A 24,772-nucleotide genomic window follows, 5' to 3' on the forward strand; every position below is an offset into this window, starting at 1 on the left:
CTACACAAGGAGGTAAAATCTATTTCAGACATGCAACTTCAGTTATGACAATTGTATACCTGGATTTGACGTATCTAATATCAATTTCTAACACTCCCCACAGCTCTCCCTTCAACCTCCCTTGCTCCTCATGACTGCAAGGAGTACTGAATAGACAGTGGCACCATGACAGTTTGATTTAGTGCAGTCCCACTACGCATGCTAAATTGAACCTCAGAATACTGACCACCAGTGTGTCAATCTTCTGGTAAGTACAGATGTACCCTCAGACGCAGATTGGCCTTTGAAATTTATACCTCTCTACGAGCTTAACCAGAGCTGATTCCTCTTCTCTTCCAGTAGAAAACCTTCAATAAGTGTAAAGCAGTAGCATCCTGTGCTATAGTTCACCTGCATGATACTCAACTATTGAGAATTACTACCAACAAGGCCTTAGCAAAATGCATCACCCTGACCAATTCTGCTCACTAGTCTGCTGTTCACTTCAGAGTTCTGTTCGGGAGTCTGAACTACTCCCACTCACACACACAAAGGCCGTTTCTATACATGCCCCTTGTTCCGAAAGCGGCATGCTAATGAACGGCCCAGAAAATGCTCATGAAACCCTAGGGGCTGCACTTCTACACAGCTATTTTGGAGTTCAGAAGAGCTTATTTCGAACTCCGAATCATGTGACCATATGCTAACGAGGCACCCAAAATTTACATCCGTGCCTCATTAGCATTTTCTGGGCTGTTCATTAGCATTCCACTTTTGGAACAAAAGGCATGTGTAGAAATGGCCAAAGAGTCTAGACGAGTTGTTTTGAATTTGTAAATAAATTAACTCCTTGACTCTAAAGCATCAGGTCAAATTCTGCCTGAGATCTATAACATCAGTACTCAATCAAGTCAAAAAGCGATCTGAGAGCAGAACTTGCTCATTTGACTCAAGGACACCTGTAATCTCTCTGATTTGGACAGTGGATACAAAATTTAAGGGCAAGAGTCACACAAATGCTGTACTTCTGTGAGTTTCAGATATTTAGGGTTAGCACTGTTTGGTTGGGTTAGCCTGACACATGGCTTTAAACAATATGTTGAAAACAAGTACTTTTTTAGCTTTAAAAATGGATGTACTGCTGTTTTACAATCATCACAATTGTGTAATCTTTTCTTTGAGTATAGAATATTTCTTATCCCTCAGCAATGCATCATTTGATTTGAAAACTAAATATTTTGGCTTTTCAAATTTTCTTAATTTAGACTAAAAATAAGCTGGAATATGCACTGTTTGAAACCCATTTGTGTCATTAGATTGCATCATGATGTGGTGAGGTTTCACAGGCTCCAAGTGAGCTGCAAGCATGAGCTCCAAGTAAGCACAAAATAACCTGGGTAAAAATCACACATCAGCAAATCTCACAGGCCTTCATGTGCATTACTTATCTGTTCAGTAGAGGGAAATCAGACACTGACAGGTTTCAGAAACTGATTTGCACCTTTACAGTTAAGGTTTATAAAAATAGGCCTAATCACACTGTTCTAAAGTACATCTATACAACACATAAATTAACAAACAGATCAACCCAACAGCCATTAGAGGACTCTGACACAGTCTCAAACACCTCAGAAAAACTCTTCCCTGAAAAGGCCACAGTCAGGACTCAACCCCTTCAAGGGAAAACTTGATCAGAAACCACAGAAAGACTTTGCAGCATGCTCTTATATATTAAAATTTACATTGTTGGTTTTCTCTGTTCATCAAAACCAAAAAGAAGGACATATCGTTCTGGTATAAGCTACTAAGTGTAAGCACAATTTCCACTTTACTAAATGTGGCAAGATCCCTACACACAAAACAGTACAATAGTACAAACTTGTTTTTGTTTTCATATCTTATCTTGCATTCCATCTGCTGAATAACATGTACTCTGAAAAGTGACATCTGATTGAACTCAGCAAAATTATCATTCGTTATACTTACATGGGATTTTTCATACTAAAAGTATCTCATCAGGTAGGCTTGTCTTCACCACCACCTCCAGAGTGGAATGCAAAAAGCAACTAACAGGATGCAGCAGCAGCACAGTTTAGGGCAGCAAATAAACTAAAATATTGCACCCAGCTGCAACCATCTTAACCAGTTGACTAATGCAACTTTAAAACAGACATGCCAATCTCTCAGGCACACACTGGCTATGTCTACACTAGGGAAAAACTTCCAAATGACCGTGCTAATGGCAAAATCAGAGAACACTAAAGAGGTGCTGAAATGAATATTCAGTGTCTCATTAGTATGCTGCTGGCTGCAGCACTTCGAAAGTGCCGCATGCAGCTCGCGTGCAGCTTGTCTACACAGGGGTCTTTTTCGAAAGGACCCTGCAAATGTCGAAATCCCCTTATTCCTATCTGCTGAGGATTTCGACATTTGCAAGCTCCTTTCGAAAAGGACCCCCATGTAGACAAGCCACGCACGAGTGAAACGCGGCACTTTCGAAGTCCTGTGGCCGGCAGCATGATAATGGGGTGCTGAATATTCATTTCAGCGCCTCATTAGTATTCTCCAATTTGGCCATTAGCATGGCCATTTCAAAGTTTTCTCCTAGTGTAGAAACAGCCACTATGTTCTAAAAGTAAACATCCTGAGAGAGAGAACTATTTGATCTGCTGTATCCCAACTGGTCTGATAGCAGGAGTTCTGCATGACGTTTGATGAACATCCAACAACATTTACATGCACCTAAAAAAGTGATAGTCCAAGTTCTGCCCTTGGAGGTACAAATCCAGCTTTCACAGAAGTCAGTAACGGCTGTGCCCATGAAGCTGAGAGCAGAATTTGACCTTAAGGACTTCATTCTCAGGCACCAAGAGAGCTTTTTCAAGAGCTCAGTGAGTTTTAAAATCACCTGAGAAAATATGCCACCCCTACAAAAGAAGTTAGAATGCCCCAGCAAAAACAAAGTTCACACAACTCAAGTTTTAGCACTTGCAGTGATGTGACTTAAAACAAATGTATAGCATCAAAATCAAAAGGAAGGTTTTGTCCTGATGAAAATATTTAATTAATGTTATGTCAACATTTATTATTATTATTAGGGAAGAAGGGTTCATCTAGATATGCAGTATAAATCTTAACTTGGATATTCCTGACACTCACCAGCTTATTTTGGACCCCAATACTATTTAAATACAGTTTATTTTATATAATATTAAAATCCCTCTTTTGCAAAAAGAGCAACTTTTCCTCATTACATTAAAAAAAATGAAGAGGTACCTGGCATCTTCACTTCCTCATTGTATTTCATTGTACTTATTTTTATGGCACAGTTAAAAGGGAAGACAACTGCCCAGCACTCAACAGGCTGGGGTAGAAGCCACATGCCCTGGTTCCCTGCCATAAGTTTTAGCTCACAAGAACATCCTTACCCTGTATACAGCTGTGATTCCACAATGTGGACATTTTGCATTCCATACGAACACTATTAAACTGATATATTTAAAGAGTGAAACATTGGATAATTAAAAGCATCGCTATTATTCATGTGGTTTGTGGAAATGTAGCACAAGAATACTTTATTTCAGGTGACATGGCTTAGTTTACCAAAGTGCTTTGGCTGTGACTTCAAAAAGGTACTTAAATGATTTTTGGAAAGTAAGTATTGATTAACCCTATTCAGAAAATGTCTTCAAACCTCCTGTGCTACTGTGTGTAATTTGGGATTTTCATTGCCACATTCCAAAGGGGAAAAGTTGGGGTACCATCTCTGGTATTTTTGAACACTAATCACTGAACACCGTAGGTCAAATCCCCATCTATCATAAACCAATGTGGCTTCAATGAGGATCTGGTCCTGTTTCTTTAAACAACTGAAAAATGAAGTTTCTGTCCTTACCATGATGAAGAAAAACACATTTTACACATAAGCATCAGCTATAATTTGGCTGTGGTAAATTCACATAGAGAACAGAAATACTTTCTTCTAAATGATCTTGTCCGTTTAAAAAGTTTTTAGCTTTTACTGGCTATTCTTATTTTATTTATTTTCCTGTCAATGATTTTGCTAACACATTTAAACAACATTTTAGCTTCTGTATTGACCTCTATAGAAGAGCAGGGTGCTCTGAAGAAAAGTTAAGATACATACAAAGGAAAATCTGCATGCAAGGCAAGATTTTTCAAGAGCTCAGTAACCATGAGGGAAGGTGGAAAAGCTATACAAGTATATGGCACTTTCACCCTGATACCATTGCATTCACTCCAGAGGTGATATTGTTGTAACTAGAGCAGGGGTGTGCAAAGTGGGGAGCTGGGCCCTCTTGGAGGGCATGAAATTTCATAAGAGGGGCAACAGCATGATTGGCTGCTGGGTCTCAAGCTCATCCAATTAAAAATGTTGAAATCTGTTCCTGTTTTTATGTCTGTGTATTCACTTTTATATATCAATTAATAAAGTTTATACATTCTACATACTTATTTTGTCACGCATGCCAAAAGGGTTTTTCTTTTCATATGAACATAACCAAAATTTCCATCCATTTGGATTACATTAGACAGGTTGGAGAGCCCTGTTAATTGCAAGGATGAAAAGTTGGGCCTGACGTAAAAAGAACGTTCACCCCTGAAGTGAGGTTTTCCAAGGTGGTCTGTCAATAGTAACTTGACAGAACATAGCACTTCTGTCAACAGTGTTATCCCACTCCACACAAGACATAATGCGTCTGTCGACAGACAGCTGGTCTGGACGTTGCAGGTGGGCCCTCTGTCAACAGACACAGCTTCCAGAATAGTGGGCAGAGCCCTGTATGTTGTGATTCCAGCTGGCCATTTTGTCAAGAGAGCAGCCTGGAAATCCAGCTGTTGTCTGTTGACAGAGTGGCTCACTCTTGCGATCCACTTTGCAATCTGTTGAGAGAAATTTATATTAGATATCTTCCGACAAAACTTCTGTTGATAAATCACTGTAATCTAGGCATAGCCTTCGAAATCATGATCCGCTCCAACCAAAATAGTTATTAATTGTGCAAAAGCAGTATGTTGACCAGACCTGAATATTTTTTATATTCTGTAATGACAGGTTCCCAGCTGAAGTGATACGTTGTCCAGTAGACCCTATGCTAACTCATGCAAGAGCCATTCCAGTGCCTTTCCTCCCTCCTCCTTTGAAAAGAAACAGCTTTCCACGTCTGCTCTTTAACCACCACCTTGTTTGGATTTAAGCCCCGAGCTCTTCTCCACCCTTGCCCCTCCAACTTATTTCTTGTACTCAAAGGCACACCCTTCCAGTAAAGCCAAAGCAGTAAAAAGGCATGTGTGATCTTAATTAGTTCTCTTTAAACTTCCTGTTTCGGTGTAAATTCTATCTGGCTATTCTGGGACTGCCACTGCAGCACAAAAGAAAATCACCAAACATCCTGGGGAATCCCCTTCTGTTACTTTTATTCTCTGACAAATAAATTAGTGATGATGTGTCTACTTATGCATGGTATTGAGAAGCAGGGTACTCTTTATTTGCAGTGAAGTCAGAAAATGAGTAATAGATTTCCTCAGCAGTCTTAGTGAGGTTTCAAACTGATTAAAAAGACTCTTGCCCTGTCAATGCTTCAGCCTTGTTCCAAAAAGGGACTGCAAACATAGAGCATTTTCATAGTCACCACATGCTTAAAGTGTTGATCACTTACTAACTAAACCTCGTAACAGCTCTGAAAGGTAACTAATTATTTTCCCCCATTTTACAGATTTGGAAACTAAGACAGGAACAGGTGTGGTCACTTGCCTAAAGCCACCCAGGCAAGCTATTGGCACGGTCATAAATAGAAGTCAGGACTTCCCATATATCTTATTTTCTCCCAAATTTCCCATCAGTATTAACTCAAGTTCAGTTTCTCCAGTGATATCAGGGGTGATTGTTAATGTACACATTCAACTTGCAGGTAGCTTCATTATTCTATTATTTACTCTTGCTCTGAGCAGGCACGCTGAGGAAAACAGTGGCAGCCACCTACGTCCCTTCTGGACTAGACTTCCTACCATTAGTTCTACTGATGAACATACAACAGTGAGGGAACATGTTAGTATACACAAAGCCCTGAGCTGCAAATCCTATGCCCACATCTCTAGCCCTTGCTGTCTTTCCAGCATTAACCTTACATTTGAGAGAACAATTCAGTCCCTTTATCCCTTCTTCAACACAGCTGACATTGCCAGCTCATATGCCAATAAGGATCAAAGGCCCATGCCAGTAAATTCCACTGTAGAAAAAACAAATGCCTGGAAAAGGCTAAGGCCAAGTTAATAACTGTGAGAAAAGTGGAAAACAGGAAGGAAGTTTGATTTTGAGTGTTGAAATTATTTTGGCTTCACTAGGTTTAAAATGTACTGTTTTTTTCAAAACTTTTGATAAAATATTTAATCAAATTCACTGTAAAGAATAAGATGTCAGTAATCATTTCTATTCCCATTTTGATGATGTCTGATTTTTTTTTAAATCAATGCTACTTGGAATTGTTTCACAATTTTAATGCAATTTTATGACAAAAACAATGTTTGCATTAAAAATTTCAAGTTGCTTCTACTTGAGAGCCATCCTCGTCTGGGGAAAAGATCATTGTAGTAATTGAAAATGAGCACGTACACTAAGAACCACATATAACATCTGTAGTTGTGGATCTGGTAACTTCTAATTATTAAGCAACTTTAAATTAAGTCCCTTGTTGTATTAGAGATAGTCCATTTACCACCCTGATTTGCAGATGGCCCCCTAAATGCCTCAAAACCCAATGATACATTAACATCATTCCACACCCAACTGCAGATGCTTTCTGATAATAAATCAGTGATGCTTAGAAAAATAATAAATCACCCTAGGCCAGATCTGCAATGGCAAAAATTGGCACAGCTCCACTTAAGTCAATAGTGCTAGGTAGATTTATATCAGCTGAAGAAGGGGCCCTATGTTTGAGCTGATCCCCCTCCCCCTGGTATTCTATATAGCAATTTGGCTAGTCATTTACTACCTTTACATCTAAACCCCTCTCTGGGTATTATAAACATATTTTGTACAGGACTTGTTTGATCCTCATTGTGTCACCTACATAGTCTTATTTGTGCTTAAGATTTGTGTTTGTGCTTAGGATTTCAACACAGCTTTTGAAGTTAGGCACTTTGCTTTTTCAGTATCCAGACAAGCAGACCAAGTATCTACAACTTTATTGCCACTTCACTTTCCAGTTGGGAACATCATTTGACATAACAAAGTGAAATTGCAAACCTCAGACTGGTGACGTGTCAGACAGATCATTTTTGTATTTTTTTTTTGTGTGTGAAAAGAATAAGTAAAGCTTCACAATGCTGTTCTGCAAATGTGCATCATGCAATCTTAGAACCTATCTCTACACATGAAAAGATCGTTCAATTTTCCACACACATTCCATTTGAGTACCCTTCATGCCTGACACAGCCAACTTGTCCCCTGCTGGGTCCGAATAACTACTTGTTTTCCTGGCAGAGAGGGAGCAGCTGTCCCAACAGCAGTGCTCACCACACCAACCAAATACTCATATTTTGATTGGTGTTAAAAAGCGCGGAGTGGGGGGAGAGAGGAAGCGGAGAGCATGTCCTGGACCCATGGTCCTCATGGGTCTAACTAGTCTCACTAACTTCCTTGAAGTCATTTTAGTCCGTCCCATTATACGTGGACCTGAATTTGTACCCCTCTTCAATTAAGTGAAATTAAGTAAAGGGAGTAAAGGGACTTCAAAGTTGCCCAGGCACTCACAGTACCAGTGGGTGAGCCGCAGCCACACGCGAGCTGACACTTCGAAGTTTAACACTTCGGAGTTGCCACAGGGGAGAATTAGCCTAATGAAGTGCTGCATATGCACCGCAGCACATCATTAATAATCTCCCGACACTCTACTTACCATGATCCCTTCGAAGGAGGGAGCCAGTGTAGACAAGCCCTGGGTCTTGTCCCCTCGATACTCCCTACACATCTCTGTTGACTTTTTCCACGCTGATTGTATTTTCCTATCTTTTTTAATTGCCATAAAAATGAGTCAGTAAAAATAATCTTTTCATTTACGTTTATGCTTAAGCCAAGAATACTTCCATTACTTCCAGCTCAAACCCAGCATTTTACAATTCCACACCTGTGCAAAATTCTCATTAATTGCAGTGATTAAGAGCTTTAGAACATAGCACTATTTAATTTTTTTTAAACAAATGATCCCTAAATTTTGGAGCTAAAATTGCCTGTAGTCAAGCTAATGAAAAGGTAGAAGATTAAAAAGATCATTAAGCTAAATGACTGAGAAGGATAATAGGGTTAATTAAATTGTTCAGATACCAAGGTGATGGGCACAGTACATGAATCAGAAGAACAGAATACAATATAAAATGGCTCATGTAACACCTGATTCGAGTGAAGTCAATGACAGAACCCAAGATTGAGAGTTCTCCACCCAAACTGCATGTATGGGTGGAGAACTAAATGCAGGACTCTATTTGTGTGTGTGTGTGTGTGTGTGTGTGTGTGTGTGTGTGTGTGTTGGGGGAGGAGGGGAATCTAGTTGCTATTTCCCTAGGTTTTTTTTCTTGTAAAAAATTTGCATACCCTTGTTTCCACTTCAAACGGCTCATCTTGAAAATCTACACTGAAAACCTACTTAAAAAAGAAATTCTCGAAATTACCAGCAAAGCAGAAATTTTCATTTGCAGTGACTTGCTGGTGTTACTTCCCTGTACACGCTGCATTTTTTTAATCCTTTGCCCCAGAATGAAAGCTATTCTACACTGGGATGAACAAACAAGAGTGTGATAGCCAGGCAAGACAGCCTTAGCCGCTTTGGGAGAGCCAGAACAATGAGGGGTATTTAGGGATGCTCAAACTTAATTGAATGCAATAGAAAATAAGTAAAATAGGGGCTGGAAGTATTGAGAGAGACTTTTCAGATCTCTATCATCTTTCCAGCTAGAGAAACGGAATCCAGGCTGCATGGTTTGAGAACAGAGCATATGTAGCTGTGACATACATAAGTAGTTTTACTGGAAAACTAAGGAAGGGTTAAATTCACACTGACCTGAACGGCCAGCACAAACCAGTCCCCCCTTGCAATATTTGCTGTCTTTGTTGAAGCCTTAACTCCTGGAATAGAGAAGTTACTCACTGTAGTAACGATGGCTCTTCGAGATGTGTCCCCGTGGGTGCTCCACGATAGGTGTCGGGCTCACCCCAGCGCTGCAGATCGGATCTTTCCAGCAGTTTCTGCCGGACCGCGCATGCGCCGGCGCGCGCCACTCCCTTGCACACTCCTGGCCACGTGTGCGATCCGGTCCCCGCCAGTTCCTTGACCAACCACCTCAGATGCTCCTGAAAAACACTAAACAGAGATCCGAAGCGGGGAGGATGGGCGGGTGGTGGAGCACCCACGGGGACACATCTCGAAGAACCATTGTTACTACGGTGAGTAACTTCTCTTTCTTCCTCGAGTGTCCCCGTGGGTGCTCCACGATAGGCGACTACCCAGCAGTAACCCAAGAAAGGAGGTGGGTAATCGGGTTATGTGCAGCTCGTCCCCGAAAGGACCGCTGTCGAGAGACGGGTATCCTCTTGGAATACCCTGTGTAGGGCATAATGCTTGGCGAAGGTGTCATAGGATGACCACGTCGCCACTCTGCAGATGTCTTTTAGCGCAATGCCCTTGAAAAAGGCTGTTGATGCCGCCACCACCCTGGTGGAGTGAGCCCTAGGCGGGGCCAGTAAAGGAGTCTAAGCTCGTAGCACATTTTTATACAGGATACGATGTGCTTCGAGATTCTCTGCGAAGAGAGACCTTCTCCTTTTGATCTGGGAGCGAGAGAGACTAGGAGTCTATCCGTTTTTCGGAAGGACTTAGTCCTGTCTATATAAAAAGCCAGCGCCCGCCTCACGTCCAGGAGGTGTAGGCGTGCCTCTTTGTTGGAGTTATGAGGTTTTGGATAAAACGAGGGTAAGACTATAGGTTTGTTAATATGAAACTCTGAAGAAACTTTCGGAACAAAGGCTGGATGCAGCCATAAGGTTACCGCCTCCTTCGAAAATACTGTGCAGGGTGGCATTGCCATAACTGCCGCGAGCTCGCTCACCCTGCGAGCTGACGTGATTGCAAGAAGGAAGGTCATCTTTATCGTAAGGAGACAGAGGGAAACCGTGGCTAAGGGTTCAAACGGTGGTCCCGTTAGCGCGTTAAGCACCAGGTCCAAGCTCCACAAAGGTGGAAGCGGTTTCTGAGGGGGGTACAGGTTCACTAGCCCCTTCAGGAACCTGGTAACCATGGGATGGGCGAACACCATGGGCCCTTCATCTTCATGTCAGAAAGCCGATATAGTGGCAACTTGGACTTTCAACGAGGATAGGGAGAGTCCACCTTTCTTGAGGTCCAGTAAGTATTCTAATATTACAGGTATAGGCACGGCAAACGGAGCTAATTGCTTGGTAGAACACCATGCAGTGAATCGAGTCCATTTCTGTTTGTAAGTCTTCCTGGTGGAAGTCCTTCTGCTACTTTCTAGGACTTGTTGCACTCCCTCCGTACATGTGCTCTCTAGGGAGCTGAGCCATGGATTAACCATGCTTGCAGTCGCAGGCCTCGGGGGTGTGGGTGCACTATAGACCCCTGAGCTTGTGTGAGCAGGTCCGGCACCACTGGAAGGGGCATCGGTGGGTGGTCCGACATGCGCAGGAGTAAGGGGAACCATTGCTGTCGATCCCAAGTTGGGACTACTAGGATCATGCGGGCTCTCTCTCTCCTGGCTTTCTGCAAGACTTTGTGGATCAGCACTGTCGGAGGAAATGCGTAGAGCAGGGGGCCCTTCCACGAGATCGTGAATGTGTCCCCCAGGGACCCCCGTCCCAGTCCTGCCCTGGAGCAGTATTGTGGGCACTTCTTGTTGTGCTGAGTGGCAAACAGGTCTATCTGAGGAAACCCCCATGCATGAAAAAAAATCGGTCGTAGCAGATCGGAACGGATCTGCCACTCGTGTGTGAGTGCAAAGTGTCTGCTCAACTGGTCTGCCTGCACGTTGTGAACACCTGGTAAATACGAGGCTTTCAAAGTTATATTGTTGGCGATGCACCAGTTCCACAGGCGGACTGCTTCCGCACATAAGGCACGGGACCAAGCTCCTCCTTGTCGATTTATATAAAACATGGTGGAGGTATTGTCTGTATTGATCCCGACTACTTTGCCTTGTATATGGTCTCGAAAGTGTTTGCAGGCGTTGAACACTGCTCTGAGCTCCAGTATATTTATGTGCAGCAACTGTTCCGTAGGGGACCACAGTCCCTGCGTCACCTTTTCGCCCATGTGTGCTCCCCATCCTATGTGGGAGGCGTCGGTGGTGAGAAAGATAGATATTTGTGGTTGATGTAAGGGTACCCCTGCTAGCATGTTCTTGGGGTTTACCCACCATTGCAGGGATCTGCGCACCTCTGTCGTGGGTGACACCACCCTGCGGATGGTGTGTGCTGCCGGTTTGTAGATGCTCGCCAGCCAGTGCTGCATGCTGCGCATATGCAGTCTGGCGTTCTGTACTACAAATGTTGCTGCTGCCATATGGCCTAGCAGCTGTAAGCACATTAGAACCGGCACCGTGGGGCTGAAGGTGATGACTTGTATGAGGGAACCAATGGTGCGAAAGCGGGCATCTGGTAGATAAACCCTTGCTGTGATGGAGTTTATGCGTGCCCCTATGAACTCTATGTCCTGTGTGGGGTCGATCTTTGACTTCGCCAGGTTGATGATCAGGCCCAAAGAAGAGAACGTGCCTGCTGTAACTCGTATCATGCATAGTACCTCGTCTTTCGAGGCCCCTTTCAGTAGGCAGTCGTCCAGATACGGGAATATAAACACCCCCTGTCTGTGCAGGTAGGCTGACACCACTGCCAGGGTCTTGGTAAATACTCTGGGGGCCAAGGAGAGGCCAAATGTCAGAACCTTGTATTGGAAATGTTCTTTGCCAACCATAAACCGTAGAAAACGTCTGTGAGCCGGGTGGATTGTTATGTGGAAATACGCGTCTTGTAAGTCGAGGGCTGCGAACCAATCTCCATCATCCAGTGCCGTAAGTATAGAGGCGACTGTGATCATCCGAAAGCGTTGTTTGCGCAAGTACCGATTGAGGCCTTGAAGATCTAGAATGGGCCTCCAGCCTCTTGTTTTCTTCTCTGTAAGGAAGTATCTTGAATAGAACCCTTTCCCTTGGAGTTGCTCCGGCACTCTTTCCACTGCCCCTATAAGCATAAGATGGTCCACCTCCTGCTTGAGTTTCGCTTCGTGGGAGGCGTCCTTTAGATGGGGCCTGGGTGGAGGTCGTGGCAGTGGGAGCAACTGGAAGGGGATCACATAACCCATGGCTATGACCTCCGGTACTCATTTGTCTGTGGTGATCTTTTCCCACTGGGCACAGAATGGTCGGAGGCGATGATGGAACATTAGCTTTGGATGACATTGTGCGATGGTGGTGATAGTGCAGCCCTCGATCTGCCCGTCAAACTTGTTGCCTTTGGCCTTGCCCCGAGGAGGCACAACTCTGTTGGGAACGTCGCCTGGGAGTTCTGTACTGTTGGTGCTGTTGATGCCGCCCTTGCTCGTAGCCCCTTTGGTAGTGAGCACGCTGGGGTTGATACGGGTATCGTCTTTGCTGAGGGTAATACTTTTTCCTCCTGTATGGAGGGGTATAAATCCCCAAGGTTCTGAGAGTAGCCCTTGAGTCCTTACTGGAATGAAGGACCAAATCAGCTGATTCAGCAAACAACTTCTGTGTGTCAAAGGGGAGATCAACGATCTTCGCCTGTAGATCCCTCGGGATACCCGATGTCTGAAGCCAGGATTCCCTGTGCACGACCACAGCCGTAGCTGTTGAGCGTGCCGCCGTATCTGCTACGTCGAGGGTGATCTGAACTCCTGTCCTTGAGGCTGCGTAGCCTTCCTGCACGATGGCCTTCAGCACCGGCTTCTTATCCTCTGGAAGCGAGTCCATGAGGGAAGTCAGCCTGGAGTAATTGTCAAAGTTATGGTTCGCTAAATGTGCTGCATAATTTGCCATTCTCAACAGTAGGGTAGAGGAGGAGTAGACCTTTCTGCCAAATAACTCTAGCTTCTTGGCATCTTTGTCTGTTCCCCCAATCTTGTACTGAGAAGTTTTCGACCTCTGTTGAGACGATTCCACCACCAGAGAATTTGGTTGTGGGTGACTGAACAGGAACTCCATGCCCTTCGCCGGGACGAAGTATTTCTTATCCGCTCTCTTGTTTATAGGCGGAGTGGACGCAGGGGTCTGCCATATCGTGGTAGCGGACTCCATAATTGCTTCGTCGAGCGGAATAGCTATTTTGGAAGAGGCCAGAGGTCTCAGGTTTTTGAGGAGCTTATGGTGCTTCTCCTGCACCTCTGCTGTTTGGATGCCTTGCGTAAAGGCCACCCTTTTAAACAGCTCTTGGAACTGTTTGAGATCGTCCGGGGGGTGGACGTCCCCTGGTGCTGTAGCCTCGTCAGGGGAGGATAGAGAGGAACCACTAGGGTAAGCCTCTCTGGATCCCTCTGGGTCCTGTTGATGGTGATACACCTTCTCGCTGGAGGCTTGCGAGGGGAAATCTTGGGATTCCAGAATCAACTCCCCCTGAGATATTTGCGTTTCCGTCCCCGTCCGCGATTGCCCTCGGGGATAGTGAACCGTCTGAGGGGACCTGTCCCTGAGGGTATGCCTATGGTGTCTATGCCCCGCATGATAGGGGCGACCATGGCAACACGGGCACGGTTCCTGGGATGGAGACCTGGACCACTCTCAAGGCGCATACCCCCGGCGTCTGGGGGAGCGAGATCGCCTAGTTGATTGAGACAATGGTGAGACTGATTTGTGATAGTACTCCAGGGGGTCAAATCCCAGAAAAGGCAAGGGTGGCCCGAACCATGGTGAGGCTGGGTGGAGGAACGGGGAGGGAGGCTCAGGGTAGACTGGGGGAGACCCCTGCCTCCTTGTTGGAGTTCGCAGCATAAGGGGAGGGCTTAGGGAGAGCAGACCTGCAGCCCTGTCTGGAGAAGGGCTGCGGTGCCGGGTTTTCTCTGCTGCCTTTCCCCTCCCCTGTGGGGCTGACTCCACCCCTTTCCGCGCCGGGGATCTCGGCCCCACTGTCGGCGCCGCGCTCGGCACGCTTCACTGTGGTGCCACGCGGGTGCTCTCCCCCGGCGCCTGCAGGCCGCGTGCCTGCGAGCTCTGCACCGTCGGCGCCCCAGAGGTCTGTGCCGCCAGCTGCGGTGCCGCCGGTTCCAGCGCTTGCCTGGCCACCTCTCTGCCCGCGGTGCGGGCCGGCTGTTTGATTATCAGAGGCTCAGCCTCTGCCACGTGCGCTTCCGCGCTGCCACCGCTCGTCTGTGATTGCGGCTGGGGGCTATGTGCTGCACCCGTCCGGCTCGCTGTGGCTGCCAGCAGGGATCGGGTTGGCGAGATTTTCCTCCGTTTCTGCACTGAGGGGTGAGGGAAGCCGCCTTCCTTTTATGGGCCCCTGCGGGTCCCTCTTGTTGGGGCCGCCTCGGCACATCTGGCTGGAGGGTCTTGTCAAACAGTAGCATTTTTAGCCGCATTTCTCTGTCCTTCCTTGCTCTAGCCGTGAGCTTTGCACAGAAGGGGCATTTTTGGGTGACGTGAGATTCCCCCAGGCACCTAATACCCTGACTGTGCCCATTGGAGGCCGGCATAGCTTCGTGGCATGACTCACAGTTCTTGAATCCTGAAGAGGACATTGCGGTGAGTCTTTGAGTTGTTAATAGGGTACTTAGCACCTTCTCTGTGCGTGTTCCCCTCTCGGACCCAGCCTGCCGCGGCAGGAGGCCTAATGGCCTTATGTCCCCGTGCCTCCGCTGCTCCTCTTGTCACTAAGGCTTTTATATACTTTTTTTTTTTTGCAATAAGAAAAATAACAAGCTAACTTAAAGACTGAAAGACTGAAAAGAAATTCTAAAAACACTTAAAACATTAAATACGCTGACTCTGGCCGCAGCCTGAGTGGATTCCGTCTGCAGCCGATGGCGGTTAAGAAGGAACTGGCGGGGACCGGATCGCATAAGTGGCCGGGAGCGCGCAAGGGAGAGGCGCGCGCGCAGTCCGGCAAAAACTGCTGGAAAGATCCAATCTGCGGCGCCGGGGCGAGCCCGACACCTATCGTGGAGCACCCACGGGGACACTCGAGGAAGAACATTCAATTCTGTAAAAAACTCAGCATTCATTTTTAATAAAGGCAGCATACTGCTCGACATCAAGCTATGGAGAAAAGCTTGAAACTGTGAAATCTAAAGATTTAAAACCAGAAGGTTATTATAATGGACCCCAAATAAATTATTTTTTTAAAAACATGAATTTTTCGGATGAAGTCATTATTTTGCACGTGGACCAGTGTAGCCCAAGGACCAGCACATTTCAGCAGCAGCCCTGGAAACTACAAGTTATGGACGACAAACAGCAGCATGCTGGGAGAACTTCCTAGTTCCTGCCAGGATGTCCCCTCTGCCCCCAGCGGGGTCTCAGCAGAGCATGAGCTGAAGCAGCATGCAGGCCGCAGGCACAGGAGAGGGGCTGCTGAACTGTGATCCTGTTTTGTGTGGTTTTTTGTTTTTTTTTTACAGGTAGGGCCAAAAAGAGCTTTTTGGGCACCCAGAGAAGAGTTCAAGTGACACAGAGGGACGACATGGACTTGGCTGTTCTGGGGCTTAGTTACTGTGGGAGTCAGAACATGTTTGTTAGGGGAGTTGTGCTGTAGGATATACTCCCTGCCCCCAGCAGGGTGTCAGCAGCGACTGAGCTGAAGCAGCATGCAGGTGGAGGAGAGGAGCTGCTGAACTGTGTTCCTGTTTTGTGTTTTTTTACAGAATAAAGCCTGCTCTTGGTGTTTTGTTGGAGTGGGTCTGGTCTGAGCTACACACACATTAATACACAGTGCAGAGCACACCAAGGAGCCTCAGGTCCAGTGTCCCCCAGTTACTTAATACATCACAAGGCTTCCCCTATGCTGAATAACCTCACACAGGGCTAGTGAACAGGAGGGGTTACACCTATATAGCCTGTCCCACTAAGGCTCTTTGCCGCTCCCATGTGTCTCTCTCTCCACTTACGTATTGGAGGATAAATTTATGCCACTTAATAGTCCTCATTGAGCTCAATAGGAACTTCTGATATGTATAAAGTTGCTCTAGTGTAAGAACCGGCAAGAATGGTCCCAAAGGGATTAAATGACATGTAAACCTTGTGGTGCCCTTTCCACCCAAAACAAACTGGGAGTTTAAGCATTGCCAGGCTCCCAGTTTTGCTGCAGCACGTTCTGCACATTTTGGTAACTTCTAAGTTTTTGTTGTCTTTTATTCCATTTAACTACAGAATCCAAAGTAGCCAGCAGTATGCATGAATGCTAGAAAAATAGCCAAGCCATCCCCCTTTCCAAAGTTAGAGACAGAGGACATCTCTCAGAGAAATGCAGTAAAGTGGAAAATTCAACAACTCACTTACCTAATAGTAGGGTGTCTTGGTTTTTTATCTCTTCTCTCATCAGATTTCTTATCTTTCTCTCTCTCTCTCTGTCCAGTTATTACTGTGAAAAATACAAACACATTTACAATCTCATTCCTCATTTTAGTTCTCTTGCAATGAAATTATTTCATGTGCATACAGTAAGAGTACCTTCTATGCTCCAGTTATGTCTTCAAAGCTAGGGTTTCTATGGGACTGAAGTAATGCCTAGGGCTGTGTTGGCTGCACAGGGCAGAATTTACATTCTAAGCCTAAATATGCTCTTTTACTATCCATTGAAGTCAGTGATAAAATTCCCTGAAGTTAGGATTGGGCCTTCTCCCGGTGTTTCTCTTTGCTACTAAAAATCTTCCCCATGCACTTCACCCACCCATGTCTCCAACCCTGAGCATTGGCCCCCTAAACCCAGGGTTATGAGCTCAATCCTTGAGGGGGGGGGGGCTGATCTGGGGCAAACAGATATTTAAAAAAAAAAAAAAAAAAAAGGATGGTGCTTGCTCTTGCTAACAGGGTAGGGGACTGGACTCAATGATCTCCTAAGGTCCCTTCCAGCTCTGTGAGATGTGTACTTTCTTTCTGCCATATTTCTTCACTGGAGCTCACTCTACTCTCTCAGAGTACAATAGGATGGTGTCTACCCCCTTTGGGTTAAACCAATGGAAGAGAGCATATTGGACTAGACAGACCAAGAGTGGCGGGTGACTAGAGGCACCAGCCATGTGTCCCCCTCCAGCCCATGGAAGGCCAGGACAACCCACTTCCAGCCAAGCTGCAGCCCCACCCATGCTCTGCCATGCCCCTTCCCTCAGCCAGGGCACCCAAGGGACTAGCAGGGCTGACTCCAGTAGCAGGAGCCTGTCCGGCACACACACCCTGCCTCCCTCCTGTGCACCTACCAGCAACAGCTCTAGGGCCGCCCTGGTCCAGGGAAGGGGTGGGACTGCACCACTCCAGCTTCCCCACAACAAAGCAACCCAACATGGCTGGACAGAAGTGTCATGTGAGTTGGAACCTGCTTGCTGTGCTTCCCTCCCTCCCCACTGCAGGAAAGTGAAGGGCAGCAAAGCAGCCTCCCACTGCTGGCATGGCGCCATGAGTTCCCCTGAGAATCCACACACACACACACACACACACACCCCCGCACTCACTGCACTCAGTAGGGGTGAGGGAAGAACAGCTCCAGCTGTACTGGTTCCCTAGGGAGTGCAGCAGCAGTCCCATCCTTCTCGTGGGGCAGTGTGGATGGACAGCCACCTTGATTGGGCCTTCCCCACTACTGCTGGTGAGTGCAGGGGTGGAGAGCAAAGCACAGACTCCTGTTGCCTGCACTGGGCCTGCTCCCCTCCCCCCCCAACCCCCCCCGCCCCCCCCCCCCCGCCCCACACACACACAGAGCTGCTGGCCTCCTCTTCCTGCTGTGAGGGCTACCCCTGGCCAAATACTTCAGACAGAATGAACAGATCTAGGCAATCATCAAATAGCCCATCACCTGTTGTCCAATCCCAGCTTGTAACAACCCTTCATGGATCTAACTGTCATTGTCTCATTTATTTCTTTTTTGAACCCTGTTATATATTTTGCCTTACAACATTCTCTGGCAATACATTCCACAGGCTGTATGTTAAGAAGTACTTCCTGTTGTTTGCTTTAAATCTTTTGCTAATGAATTTAATGGGGTGACCCCTCTTTCTTGTGTTACGTGAAGTACGGGACACTTCCTTTTTCACTTTCTTCTCACTACTCACGATTTTATAGGCCTCTACGCCTCTCCCAGTTAGTCATCTCTTTTCTGAGCTGAACAATCCCAGACTTTTAAACATGTCCTGACATGAAAGCTGTTCCAAACCACTAAACCTTTTTATTGCCCCTCCTTGTACCTTTTCTAAACCTAATGTCTTTTTTCAGATAGGATAGCTGGAACTGTTTGCAGCATTCAAGATGTGGGTGTACCACAGATTTATACAGTGGCATTATGACATTTTCCGTCTTGTTGTCTGTCCCCTTTCCTAAGTGTTCCTAAAATTCTGTTAGCTTTTTGACTGCCACTGCACATTCCCTCCTTCCATAGAATCTACCACCATTAGCTGCTACGGAAGTAGAGGATGGAAGGTACCCATCTACTCCCCTCATATGCGAACGGCCTGGAAGCTCTGCAGGTTCCTCCAGTGAGCTGCCCAAAACCTCTGACTAACAGGGAGCTCACAACTGCCCCCCACCAGCAGTGGAAACTCAGGTGCTGCCATGACACCAATTCATGGCACATTTTCAGCACTAATGATCAGCTTGCATTTTTAGTGGCTGGCTTCACAGTAACAGTCTAGCCATCTAACTTAAAATAAAGGAAGGAAGAGATTAACACCAGTACTTAATAGTCCCAAAAATCAAAGTCAGACTCCCAAAACCTGTATCTCATCCCTCCCTGATGTAAATGTCTATTAAAAGCGAAATTCTCTCCAATCACATTTCTACTTAATCCTTTTCTCTCACACTATGCAAGTTCAGTTAAACAGAAGTTATTCTTACCAGCACCAAAGCTTTAATATCTCCCCTTCCTTAACTCCCTGTATTCTGCTCTCAGAGATCTGTACTATGATGTCTGACAACCACCTACCCACAGACACAATATATCCAGCCCACTTTGAGAAGAAGGTTACAAGACACTGTCCCTTAATACAAGGAAAGATACTGTATAGTCAGTAATTATCAGTGACTATTATCCAGCCAAAAGAGCAAAGAAATCTGAGAGAGTCAAAAGCATCAGATTTTTGTTCTGTGCAAGAAAGAGACAGATAACAATTCCAACTGAAAATTAAAGCAAGAGGCATGATAGTAGCAAAGTGTATGTATTGTGTTAACATACCATTTTTCTTCTGGGCAAGTTACTAAAAGGTCATTTGTTCTTCATGGCAAGTGTTGAAAATAGTTTATGTTGAGGGTCTAACTTAAAGGAACAATGTCAAAACCCTGAGGCCCAAAATGACCTTTTTACATCACAGAGATCTAACTCTTGAATCGAGGACAGTGGTGATGTTTACAGTTAGCTTCTCTTCCCCCGACCACCATTTCAACGCCCGCTATCACATGAAATACCTTTAAAAAAAAAGACTGAAAAAATAATGCACTTATTGGATGCCTCTAAATCCTCAGGCCCAACTCCATCATTGCTGTCCAGTGTCAAAGGCAAGAGACTCACTGAAATGGCCATGTCCCAAGTCTCCCCCTTGCCAAGGAAAAGGGTGCAGGATGGAAAGAGGAAGAACAGAAAACGCTAGTATAGCCTCTCAGAGAAGGAGGAACATATGATACCACACATTTTGGGAAACAGAATGGGACTTTGAAAAGTTAAAGAGATTCCATTCTGCTGAGAAGAGCAATTTTTGGAGGCAAGCAGCCACACTCTCTCTCACAGGGGCCTGGCTGTTCACAAGAGGAGGGACCACAAGACTAGGAAGGTGATACTAATGAAATAAGAGGCTGATATGCATCAAAGATTAAGTTCAAAGCAACACAATAGCATGGGGGGGGGGGCAGCAACACATCTGGTGTCTAAAATTCAGCCCATCCTCAAGGAACTACTGCTGTCCCATGGGATATTCATGCGAAAGAAGCTTAGTGATCAAACCTTGATCCTGGCAAGATGCTGAGCAACCCCAACTCCCATTAGCATAAGAACCTTGTGGGATCAAGCCCCAGGACACAAGAAATAGCACACAAATGTCATTTTTTTCTGAGATGCCATTTAGTGCCAATGTCTGTACAAGGTGGATGGAGGCAGTACCTTTTAGTGGAGCAATTACTGTTGGTCAGAGATCCAAACTTTTGAGACACATTGATCTCTTGTTCAGGCCTCCTACAGCTGCAGTTGTCTCACCAACAGAAGTTGGTCCAATAAAAGATATTTCCTGAGCCACACTGTCTTGCTAATATACTGTGAACACCACCACATACAGCAATGGAAGGTCTGTTTGCCATGTTGTAACTATGTAGGTCCCAGGATCAGAGAAGGACAAGGTGGGTGAGGTAACGTCTTGCAGAGAGAACACTTGTCTCTTTGACCAGCCTCTGTCGGTCTAAAAAAAAAAATTAGCTGACCAACCCTGTTCTCAGCAATAAACAGTCTACGCTGATGTGGAACCTTAACCATTCATTCAAGAGAAAGCCCCTTTATGTCAGGCCTGAGTGGCATGACAGAATAGAGGAAGTTGTACCACTGCTGTGTACACAGTACCTGCTCTACTCTATGGGGAGAGTGCAGCCTTCTGTATCCAGGCCTGTCAATCCAATACTTTTCACAAACACCAAATTCACTTAACAACAGATGTTAAAATCTGAGATTCCAGGGTGCATGCTGAGTCCTCCTGTCATGGACTCCCACAGTTGAGGGAGTTCTGGGCAGAAAGCACACATTATAAACTGAATCCTGGGCAGTGAAAAACCTCCTGTAATGTAGTATTGAGGGAAAGGGAGGATTAGAATCACCCATCAGGAGGCAGTCAGCACTTTGCAAAAATTAAGTGCAAAAGAAATCTCAAAAATGTAAATTCCATTTTCTTGAATACAGCTCTGGGTGCCATTCATGAGAGACTTCACACAGTTTGCTTGTTGCCCTGTCACATCTGGGGAGCAAAAAATGGCAAAAATGCCATGACAAGTAGGTGAAATGTTTTTTGTTTTTTTTTTTTCTCTTTAATGTTCTTAGGCTCAGATTTCCCTTCAACATGTGGCAGGAGAAAGAAACCCTTAGGGAAGCTTTACGGTTTAGTTACTTGATAATTTTTCTCAAAATTAAAATTAAAACCATGAAAACCAGCTGTGCCTTACATTTCTTGCAATTCTGACAATTATTAATAAACATGTACATTACGTTCATATTGCACACAAACACACACACCCGACACTAGAAATGAGATCCATTGCAGACATCTGGGTTACAACATTAACCAATTTTCTGGGCACACTTTTCTTTCACCGTCTTTCTGCCTGTTGCACAAACCACTGTCTTAGTGAAAAATATATTAACAAGACAGGCAATGCAGATACATTTCATAATACAGGATAGAGTTCATGCCCCCAGTTACAGTTCAGACCAGATCAGCTATTTCTTTTCCATATATGTAAGGGAACATAAGAACAAGCAGATTACAAGGGCATTTAACAGTTTCTTTTGGAAAGCTTCTGGGGAAATCTGGCTCTATTTAATACTATTTACATTTTCGAAAAATAATATTGTGTGGGTGGGGTCTGAACAAGTAAAGATAGTAAAATTCATAGTATTTCGGGACATGAATTCCATTTGGAGTTCACATTTGGTAGTGGGTCTGGAAGGTGGGAGCATATTACCCTGCCCGAACCTCTCCAATCTGGAACTCTGTCATCCAGCAACATCCATCACCCGGCATGACTGTAGTTAGCTGGACGACCACTTACGGGTGTTGCCAAGTTTCCCATGGTCCCATAAAGATTGTTTCAAGCCACCAGTCCTGGCTTTCAGTGTTCTGTGCTGTTACTTAGCAGTAATTTACTTCTAAATGTCTTCTAAGAGCCTAGTAAGAAGTAAGAGTGTTGGTAACGTGCTAGACAATATTGACCTCCTGTGGTCTGCTAAATTCTCTCATCTGGCACCAGTCAGGCACCAAAGGTGCCAAAGGAGAGAGATTCAACCTGTAGAAAGCCAACAAAAGCACACTTGTCAGTTGTTCACTCAAACCTGCATGAAATGGTGTCACTGAAACAAAACAAAAACATTAAAAGGAGGCTAGACCATAAGCCCCATTTCCCGCTTCCTTTCTCCCAGTCAAATCTGCAATATCCATCAAACCAGAAATCCTACATAGTAAGAATTACAAAGTGTGTGCTGCAGCATGGGTAGCATTCCCTCCCTTTACGTCATTCATGTCTTCAGATTTGGTGGCTTTTACTAAATTGGCAAATTAACACATCCCTCTTTCACAGAATCTATCCTTTTACATACATGGCAAAAAACCTGTCCCACTGCTGGGTACCTGTGACTTGAAATGGACACCATAGTGAAAGTTTTCTGTCACCCCTGTCTTCATCCAACACAGCATATCTGAGCTGAATGCAGCAGTAATAGCCAGATTATTTCAAACTGCAAGTAGTCTACTCCTATTACTTCTCTGGGGGCAGGATTTCTGCCCACTGAGAACAACAAGGAACTCATTTTGCAAGGTTGAAGCACACAGGGCCTGATCCATCCAGTTCCTACTGAAGTCAATGAAAACACTTCAGTTTGCATTAATGGAGTGGATGAGATCCTCAACGACACTTGGCAGAGTTAGAAACCACATCCTTCAGACAGTGAAACAACGGATGTAAATGCCAGTCAGAATTGGGAAGAACAAGAACAATCAATACTTCTACAGTGTTTTACAGATTCAAAGCACTTGGCAGGCAACTAAGTTAAATTAACAATTATAATCATCTCAGACTTTTCATTAAATAAAAAGTTTAGGACATTTTTATGTTTACTGGTTTAACTAATTTTAATAGCGTAAAATATGCACTGATGCATAAAAGACAGAGACTTACTTCCGTAACTGGTGTTCTTCAAGATGTGTTGTTCACGTCCATTCCAATGTAGCTGAGCACGTGAGCGCATGCCTGGTTGCCAGGAAGCTTTTTTCCTAGCCAGTAGCCACTGGGTCGGTGTGGCGCCCCATGGAGTGGTGTAAATACAGCACCCAATACAGCCACTGCCAACCGGTCATCTGCCCCCTCGGCCTTCTTGAGAGCTACTCCAGCAATGGGAAAAGGTGGGAGGGTTTTGGAATGGACATGAACACCACATCTCAAAGAACACCAGTTATGTAGGTAAGTAATTGTCTTTTCTTCTTGGAGTGATTGTTCATGTGCATTCCAATGTTGATGAATGCAAGCTGATATTAGGAGGTGGGGTTGGATCCCTGGAATGATTGTAGTGTCCTCCCTAAAGTGCTGCTTGATAGCATAATGGTCTGAGAAGGTGTGAATGGAAGACCAGGTGGCAGCCCTACAGATTTCCTGAATGGCGATATGGGCTAGGAATTCCATGGAAGAAGCCTGTGCCCTCGTAGAGTGAGCCCTGATTTAAGGAGGGGAAACCCCTGCAAGCTTGTAGAACTCCTTAATACAAGACACTGTCCAAGAGGAACTCCTCTGGGACGAAAGTAGGAGGCCCTTCATCCTGTCTGCCACAGCCACAAAGAGCTGCCGTGAGTTCCTGAATGGCTTGGTCCTGTCTATGGAAAAATCTAAAGCCCTACGGACATCTAGAGTGTGTAAACTTTGCTCCCTTGGGGTAGCATGAGGCTAAGGGTAAAACAGAGGTAATGAAATATCCTGGTTGACCTTGAAAAAGGAAACCACCTTTGGCAAGGAACCTTGTCCTTGTAGAGCACTGTATAGGGTGGGTCCACCATAACAGCCCTCAGCTCCGACCCCTTCTGGCTGCTGTGATGGGCACTGAAAAGGCTGTTTTGTAGCTTAAAAACAGCAGGAAGCAAGGGACTTGCAAGGGGGACCCTGAGCTTAGCCAAAACCAAACAGAGGTTCCAGGAAGGTAAGAAGTCCTGCACAGGTGGTTTAACCCTCTTCAAACCTTTCATAAATCTCTTGACTACAGGGTTCGCAAACAGATGAAAAACCTGGATCAGGATGAAAAGTGGAAATAGCCACCAGGTGTACTTTAATGGAGGAAAGGGACAGCCCTGACTGACTTAGGAGCCACAAATAATTCAGAATGGAGGTGCCTGTGGCCTGCAAGGGGGATAATCCCTTCTGACATGCCTTTTGCACTTCAAGTAAGCGACCCTCATGAAAGGCTTTCTACTATTTAAAAGCACCTCCCTCACTGGGTGAGAGCAGGAAAGTTCCAGGGCACTCAGCCAGGAAGCTTCCATGCTGTGAGGTGAAGGGACAGGAGGCTGGGGTGGTGAAGCCGCCTCTCATCCTGCATCAACAGCTCCAGGCGTAACAGGACTGTTATCAGTTTCCATGCTGACAGGTCCAACAGAACCAAGTGCCACTGCTGCCTGGTTCACACTGCAGCCACCAAGACCACCGAGGCCTGATCCACTTGAATTTTGAGCAGGACGCTGTAGATGAAGGAAACCAGAGGGAATGCATAGAGCAGCAGGCCTGTCCAGGATATGCTGAACACATCCGCCCAGGACCGCAGACTCCGGTTCCAGTAAGAACAAAATGTTCGGCACTTTGCATTGGGGTGTATGTCAAACAG

This window comes from Carettochelys insculpta, chromosome 1, assembly GCF_033958435.1.
Source record: "Carettochelys insculpta isolate YL-2023 chromosome 1, ASM3395843v1, whole genome shotgun sequence".
Classification (NCBI taxonomy): Eukaryota; Metazoa; Chordata; order Testudines; family Carettochelyidae; genus Carettochelys; species Carettochelys insculpta.